This window comes from Myodes glareolus, chromosome 2 (genome assembly GCF_982192425.1).
Source record: "Myodes glareolus chromosome 2, mMyoGla1.1, whole genome shotgun sequence".
Classification (NCBI taxonomy): domain Eukaryota; kingdom Metazoa; phylum Chordata; class Mammalia; order Rodentia; family Cricetidae; genus Myodes; species Myodes glareolus.
This window is the reverse complement of record NC_142027.1, coordinates 23384858-23392703: the sequence shown is the minus strand read 5'-3', so window position 1 is coordinate 23392703 and position 7846 is coordinate 23384858.

Genomic DNA, 7846 nt, shown 5'->3' with positions numbered 1-7846 from the left:
CAATTCCAGTGTACAGCCAAGTTTAGCAAGTAGTGCTATTTGGAAAGAAATGCTTAGCTGTTTCATATTTTTCAATTAGACATTATTACAGTGGACTTTCCAGGAAGTATCCCTTTCATTCAGTTTTCCACTGGAAACAAAACAAAAACCTGAGTTAGCATTTTTTGTTGTGTTTTGTTTCTACTTGGTCTAATAGCAATGCAGTCTCAATAAAATAAAAATTTCCATAGCTACCTTGGTGTTCTGGGGAGAGATGCTGATGGCCTTCTTTCAGTTGCCAATGTGATCCTTTTCCTCTGGTTGGGGAATTGTCTGAGGGAGTAAATGCATTGCTATTGACTTGCCCTTGACTTTTATCCACACACACATAAAGTGCCTCTCTCGAAGTGTTTATAATATGCAGCCAAACTATCCATTAATGACTTAGACTGCACCAAACTAAAACAGTTCTGTGCACACTTTCTTTGAAATCAAGCTAGACACAGGCAGCAGTGGAGTTACTAGCTGTGATTCAGGAGTGAGTGATGGGCTGTGGTGAAGTTAGGAAGGTTTTCTTCTGTTTAAATGGCCCTTCGCTGAGGGATAAACTATCTGGTTTTTAGGATCTTTTATCCATCTGTGAAACAGAGTTCAGCAAATCAAACTCTTTGTTGTCTTACAAAAAAGTGGGGTTTTCGTGACATAGTAATGAGTTAATGAGAGTAAAGGCTGAGAACGTCCTACATCATGTTCCCATCGGTGTGTACTTGTGAAGGAAATGGGCTGGAAATCTCATAGTCTTTAATCAGAACGTGAATCCCCAGTGACCATAATGAGGAGTTACATAAGTTTTTTCTTAATTTTGTAGAAATAAAGACCAGATTCTGAATCTATATGTCATTTTACTGGACTTTCCAAAGCATAACAGGATTTTGTCTCTAATTTGAAAATTCTAAAATCTAAAATACTCTGAAAATTTCAAGCTTTTTGAGTTTGGAACATGACAACATTCTTGGAAATGTCACATCTGACTTCATTTGGTGGATCATACAAAAATATTGCATTGTCCCTAGGCTATGAAGTGGAAACAAAGCACACACAAACTTTGAGTTCAGAGTGGGCCTAATCTTCAACATATCTCATAATGTGTATGCAATATTTTAAAATCTGAAAAATAATTTAAAATCCTTAGTATGTCTAATCCCAACTATTTTTTATAAGGAACTATATATCTAAATCAGATGGTATTAGCAGTGGTAAAAATAATTAACAGATTACTATAATTTCTATGGTGAATTTTTCTTTTCCATATACTCCAAGTAGAATTTAGAAGTCACTAACTTTTAGGTCCTTAAAAATTGAATATTTTTTTCTGAGAATTCTTTCCTCACTTTTTCTGTTTTAGAGTTTAGAATTTTCAAGTTAGATAATGATAGATCATTTGAGAAGAAATTACACTCAGAACTTTGTAGATTGATTGCTACAACAGCAGCATTTAAATGTGGTTTTCCTGAGTTTTAGTTGGAGCTTCAAACTGTTTTCCAATTGCAGGATGACATGTGCTGTGTTTCCATGAGTTGGGTTTGCTCACTGGGTGCTGAATTGAGGAGCACCCCAAGTCCGCTTTCTTCTTCTAAGTATTTTGGTTTCCCATTTATCCAGGGATCTCACCTTTCTTTTTCCTTAGGCAGTACAATTTAATGAAAGCTTTCTCACATGGTCAAAATCTGTATCAGCTATTTGGTAGGCCATAAACTTAAAATTCAAGAGTCCCCCACTCTTATAAAGACAGAGGAAGATGAAACGATTATACTTCAATGTCTACTGTTAGTAAATTGTGATGAAGCATATCATATCATCTGTATGTGTATAGGAACAATGTATGTTGTTCTTTCCCATTGCATTTAAATAGATGTTTAATGAAACTATTACTTGTTGAGAAGAAAATTTCACATGGACAGTGAATAAATGAGGCGATATTTTCAGTTAATGAATGAAGCGCCTTGATCGATGGTGCCATTATGCTTGTCTCATTGCTTCAGAGACATCCTGAAATAAAAGACATGGTGTAATGCATAGGTAATGTAACTTAAACATTGCCTTAGAAATGCAAGCAGGGTAGAGTCTTATGTGTTTAATCAAGGGCTAAGTTTGGGAAATGTTTCACTGTAGATGACAGTTTTAAGCATGTTGCAACACACAAACTGATCATCTTTTAGTCTAATAAAAAACAAAAGAGAGCTGTGTTTAAGGTAAGGCTATAAGATTGGTGAAACAAAGTTTAACACAGCACCTTTTTACAATTTACTTTAAGCATTACTTAGATGGTACTGCCAATATTTCTATTTTACAGAGACACTCGTATTAAATCTTAGGATCATATTTTTTTATAATCATTATGGATCATGCTTCACATGCCAACTCATAGTCCATGGATATTCCGTTTTTATATAAAAATTTTATATAGGTAAAATATTGTAAACACAATGAAACATTGTTTTCACAAGTTATCTAAACACATTTGCATTAGCTTTAACAGAAAAGGAATTTGCTAAATAGCTGCTGGATTGTCTCATGTGGTCTGACATCAAGAAACGCACTTGATCTTCGGGGAAGCCTGGGACTGGGTACTGAATGCCCACTGAAACACTTTGATTTCCACTGATGACTGTCTAATTTCTTAGGAATTAATATTTTCTGTGCAAATGCTTTCCTTGCATCTTCAGATTTAGAATTTTCAGATTAGAGATTATCATTTGAGTATTTATACTCCGAAGGTTCTGGATCGACGGTCATGACAGTTTTTCTTCCATTTAAATGCCGTTTTACTGAGTTTTAGTTGAAATGTCTAAGCAATGCCCAATTGCAGGGCAGAGTGTAATGTTACTTAATTAACTGGATTTGTTCGCTGTGTGCTGAGTGAGGTGCAGAGCACACAAGTCTGCTTTCTCCTTTCAAATATTTTCCACTTTTATCTTTGTTCCTCTGCCAAACTATTGCTTGTAGTTCTCAGAGAAGTTGGTCCAGGGTTGTTCTACAGTAGTGAGTTCATATCTACCTCCAAATGTGAGTATTGAGTTTAAAAAAAAAGAATTTCCTAACCCAGTTTGATAATTCATTCAGATAAAAACCTTTGGTTGTTCTAGTGTGGGTCAAGTGTGCAGCTAGGAGAAGTCAACAATGATTAAGGGAGATAGTGGCCTTGGACTCGGAGCTGTGACTGTGTGAGTCATTCTGAAGAAAAAGGAACTTAGGTAGCAACACAAGAAATGATCACTGCAATTTTGCAAGATAACCAGTAAGAATAATCTCAGTTTAATTATAGTCACATCATTTAGACTAGGTGGGAGAGAAAACAGTTTTAAAATGTGTAAATTGACCAAAATTGACCAAGATATTTCCCCATGGAATCCATTTCATTGTAGTACATTGACTAGTCCACTGTAGTAGATTGACTAGTCCATTGTACCAGAAACATCTCAAATTCTTACTTTGCCATTCTGACACTTGTAAGTTCCTATTTATTGACTGATTTTTTTCTGTTTATAGTTATATGCCATTTGAGAAACAGAAGATAAATCTTACATTTGGATTAGTTCTTCTAATTTCCATACAAATACGTGATTTTAAAGGGCATAAAATAAAGTATAAAATATATAAGACATGATACCTTCTTAAAGATGGGAGAGCATTCAGAATATGAGTATATAAAAAGTGAATTAGAGATGACTAAGTAAAGAGATGCTCAGAGTAGTAGAGTATTATATTTCATGCTACAGACTGTCTCCTTAAAGATTGAAACAAGAACCCACATATTTGGATTCTCAATTTATGGTAGCTTCTGGAACTACATAATAAAATCAGATAAATTTGCTGCATGCCTACCAATGAGGCACTTCTTCTGTGAAAAAAAGCAGTCTGGGGACCTTAAAGATGATCAGTGCTTATCCCCATGATACTTTTAAACACTATCTACTGTGTATTTATGACTCAAGAGTTTTCAGACCAGCACTGAAATTGAAACAGATGTCTGCAGTTTTATGGAGGATACAAAAATCGAAATTCTGGGCATTCAGACACTCAGCTTTTACACAACTGTGGAGTAAAAGAGACAATTTAAAGAATTATAAAAGGAACTCATGAAGTTTATATACATCTTTATGTATGAAACTTTCAACAAAGACTGTTTTATAGATAATGAGTATAGTGAAAAATATAGCAAACCCTCACTTTTTCTACTTAAAGTGTTAAGATGATAAGCCAACTATTTGCAGGCAGAATAGTTATTCCTTGAATATCACTTGTCTGTCTGCAATCTCTTTTAGCTGTAACAAATTGGTGGGAAAGTGGGAGTAGCAGTGTCTTTGCTTATGTTAGTTAAAGATGTCATCCCACTCGGGTTTTGACTTCAAGTATAAATGATTCGTGCCATTTCTTAATAGGGGAGTTCAGCCAATCACATTCTGCTTAAGGTGTGTCCCCTTAGGGCCACACAAAACAAATAAAAGATCAAAGTACCTTGCCCCTTCCCTGCTCACCTGGTGTTCATGGGATCTCTGGTCGTGTAATTTTTCCCCTTGGATTAAAAGCTAAATCTTTTTGTATTAAGTTGACCTGGTTAATTATCGATCAACCACGCCCCTTCAATTTCTAATGGTTTTGATAACACATTATGATAATGGGGATTTCATTAGTGCATTTTAGTGATTATGACCTGTCTCTGAAACCTTATAGCATCTGAGAGAAGATTTTTGTGGGGAGGCAACAAAACTCCGTGCATGATCAGCAGGCATATACATTTAAACAGTGCAAATCACTTGCAGGAGAACATTTATATGGCCTCACATATATGTAAGAGTCTGCATACTATCTGAAATTGGACATTAAAATATCGGTATCATTACTATGTGCCATTATGGCATTTTACTAAATGACTTTACTTTTTAAAATATTATCACTGAAATGCAGATATATATACAGATATATGTACATGTATATATACACACATATATATTCTCTTATAACTATAATGAACATTTAATTGTATGTATAATTACTTATTCCAATGTATTAGAAAGTAAAATCTTACATTCTGTTCTTGAAAATTCAAAATAAACAGCTGCATGTTTTATGTCTAACTGTCTCAGTTCTTTTCCTACTGTCTTCTATTTTTGCGGGATCCTGATAATGCAAACACACAATAAAAATATAAGTGAAAAAGAAGAAAGAATCCAGAACCCCAAATAGGATCTTATCCCAGAGTCACACGAGTGACGTGGGAGTTGTTCCAGGTTATTTTCATTTCTTGCCCATGATCCTAACCAGAAATCCAAGCAAGCAAAATGTAAGGGCCAAAACTAAAAAGAAGAGAAAAAGGGAAGAGAAAAGCACTATTTTTAACTGTGGGGAAGGCCTCTATTTTGAAAGAGAAAGCAAAGTGCTGATTTCTAGCTTTTCTGGACAAAGATGTTTTGCTCCTCTCTCCCACCACCCTTAAGCTTTGCATGGTGTGCTGAGTGGGTGCACAAGAAATGAGCACCATATGGTGGTTTTGGATTTAGCAATGAAAAGACAAGGAAGCAACGTGGGAATCTGGGGGCCAGGAGACGGGAATCAGGATCCATGTTCACAGCTCTGCGAAGCTCATCACTTAATCCCTTTCAACTTCGGTACCCTTTTAATTTTTCTTTTGAATGTAGGAATTCAAGAGTTTGAACTGAATTTATTCTTATGTTCACTTTTACTTGTAAATATGTTGCTTTTTAGATATGTGTTCAATGTGAACATTTATACTAATTATTTTCTGCCAGTAGTTATTAAATTTTAATCTTCAAAATAGTTTCAAAACTATTGTTTGAAAAGTTTTACCCATCTGTAATTTGCTCAAGGATGGAAAAATTCAATGTTTGTTTGACCAAACTGTAGAGTGGACTATAGATTCTCAGTGGATTTTTCTCTTTCCAGTGTCTTTCTCCCCCTTCATGAAGTACTGTTTTCCAGCTGCAGTCATTTTCTACCTATAGATTCTACTCACGGCAACACTGCATCTTCAAACAAAATATACAAGACATGGATATCCACCAACAACAGGGCAAGCAAACCCTCCTCGAGAACAACAACTAGATGAGTAATAAATCATGAAATGAGAGCGGCCGAAGATGGAAATTCTTTTCGGAAGAATGCTAGCTAGGCTGGGGTTCTGCTCTTTCCAGTCTCAATGAGGCTGTTACATACACTCTTGTGAAAAGATTTACTGAATGTCTTAGGAGCATAAAGGAGGGAGTGCCTATTTAGTTAATTTTAAATTGTCAGTCCCCCCCACCCATTCATTCAGTAAATAAACTGTTTTTGCAGAATAAGAGGGTTAAGAAAAGGTCTGAGTGACTCACTCCAATTTGTTTCCACATTCTGAACAGTCAATAAAGAAATTTATTGCCTCATTAGGCATTTTGAGTAGATTTCTGGAAACCTGGATGACGTAAGACCAAAAGTAACCTAGTAAGATGTTTTGAAAGTGGTGGCAGCTGAATTTGTGCTTGAGGTTTCAAGTTGCACATTGTGTTGGGCTGACAAGGTGGCATTTTAAGACATGGTGGCAGTGAGTGGGGTAGATTCAGGTACAGGAGGGGAATGAGGTGGAATGTATTTTTTTTTCAATGTAAACACTGACATATAAGAAGTGCTGTAAAGTGATAAAGGACAGAGGGTTGGAAAACGTCTTAATAACAAATATCAATAGACTCTTCTTAGAGAAAATGCAAATTGGGTCATTGAACTGGACAGTAAGCAAGACACACACCACAGAAGGCAACTCAGTTTACTCAGGCTCACTTTGCTTAGCTGCTGATTGGCCAGGTGCACATGCTAGGGCTTACCAGCAGCCCGTCCTGGGCTCCAGGCATCTGTAAGCATTCTGCCTCCTCTCTGAGATTCAGACACTCATTAGAAGGCCGGTGAAGGTAGGTTCCATGTTGTGATCATTCTGTAGAAATGTCTTAACTATTCAGATAATAAAGAATCAACCCAGCAGCTAGAAAAATATGATTTTGTTTGTGAATGAAAGAAAGTTTTCTTTGTTTTAAAAATGTGAGTGAACATTTTTCCAGGAAGAAAAAAATTTAAAGAGTAAATGGTTTTTAGTATGTAGAACACAACAATGAGTTTTACTTAAAACCCAGTCATCATGATCAGTTTGTCCTACATCAAAAGCATTGATAAACTGCATATAATTAACAATAAGGTGGAGCCATTGTAGAAAGTTTATTAGATACAAGGACTAGAGATATTTTATTTGTTTCTCATAGTGAATACTGTGCTTGTGTGTGTGTGTGTGTGTGTGTGTGTGTGTGTGTGTGTGTGAGTGAGTGTGTGTGTGAGTGGGGGAGACATAGAGAGAGAGCAGGGAAGAGGGAGAGAGAAGAGGGAAGAACAGAGAGATTTTCTATGTAACAGATTTCAGTTGCTGTGATTTTTGAGAAAGATATAATGAAATAATGAGAAACTTACTATTTTAATATGAATCCTGTTTATTTTATAAAAGATTTCTTCACATGGTTTTGTGTTATTACAAGTTTCAAAATTTAGGAGTTCTGTTTCATTCTTAACTCTTTCAATTTGGACAGCTTACTCACCATTTTTCCCGTTAAAATTTAGGGAACATAAGTTGAGACAGAAAAGCCATGTCTTGTCAGGTTCAGGCAGAGACATTGAGAGAACACGCCATTCTACTACAGAGGCTCTCTCTTGATAGTTTTCTTCTGTAAAAAGTCATATTTGGGGTGCATTACCTCAAATTGTCCTTGAAGATTATAAGGACAATAATAAATTAACGTCAAGGGAAAATGAAAATCTACTTGTAACCTGAAAG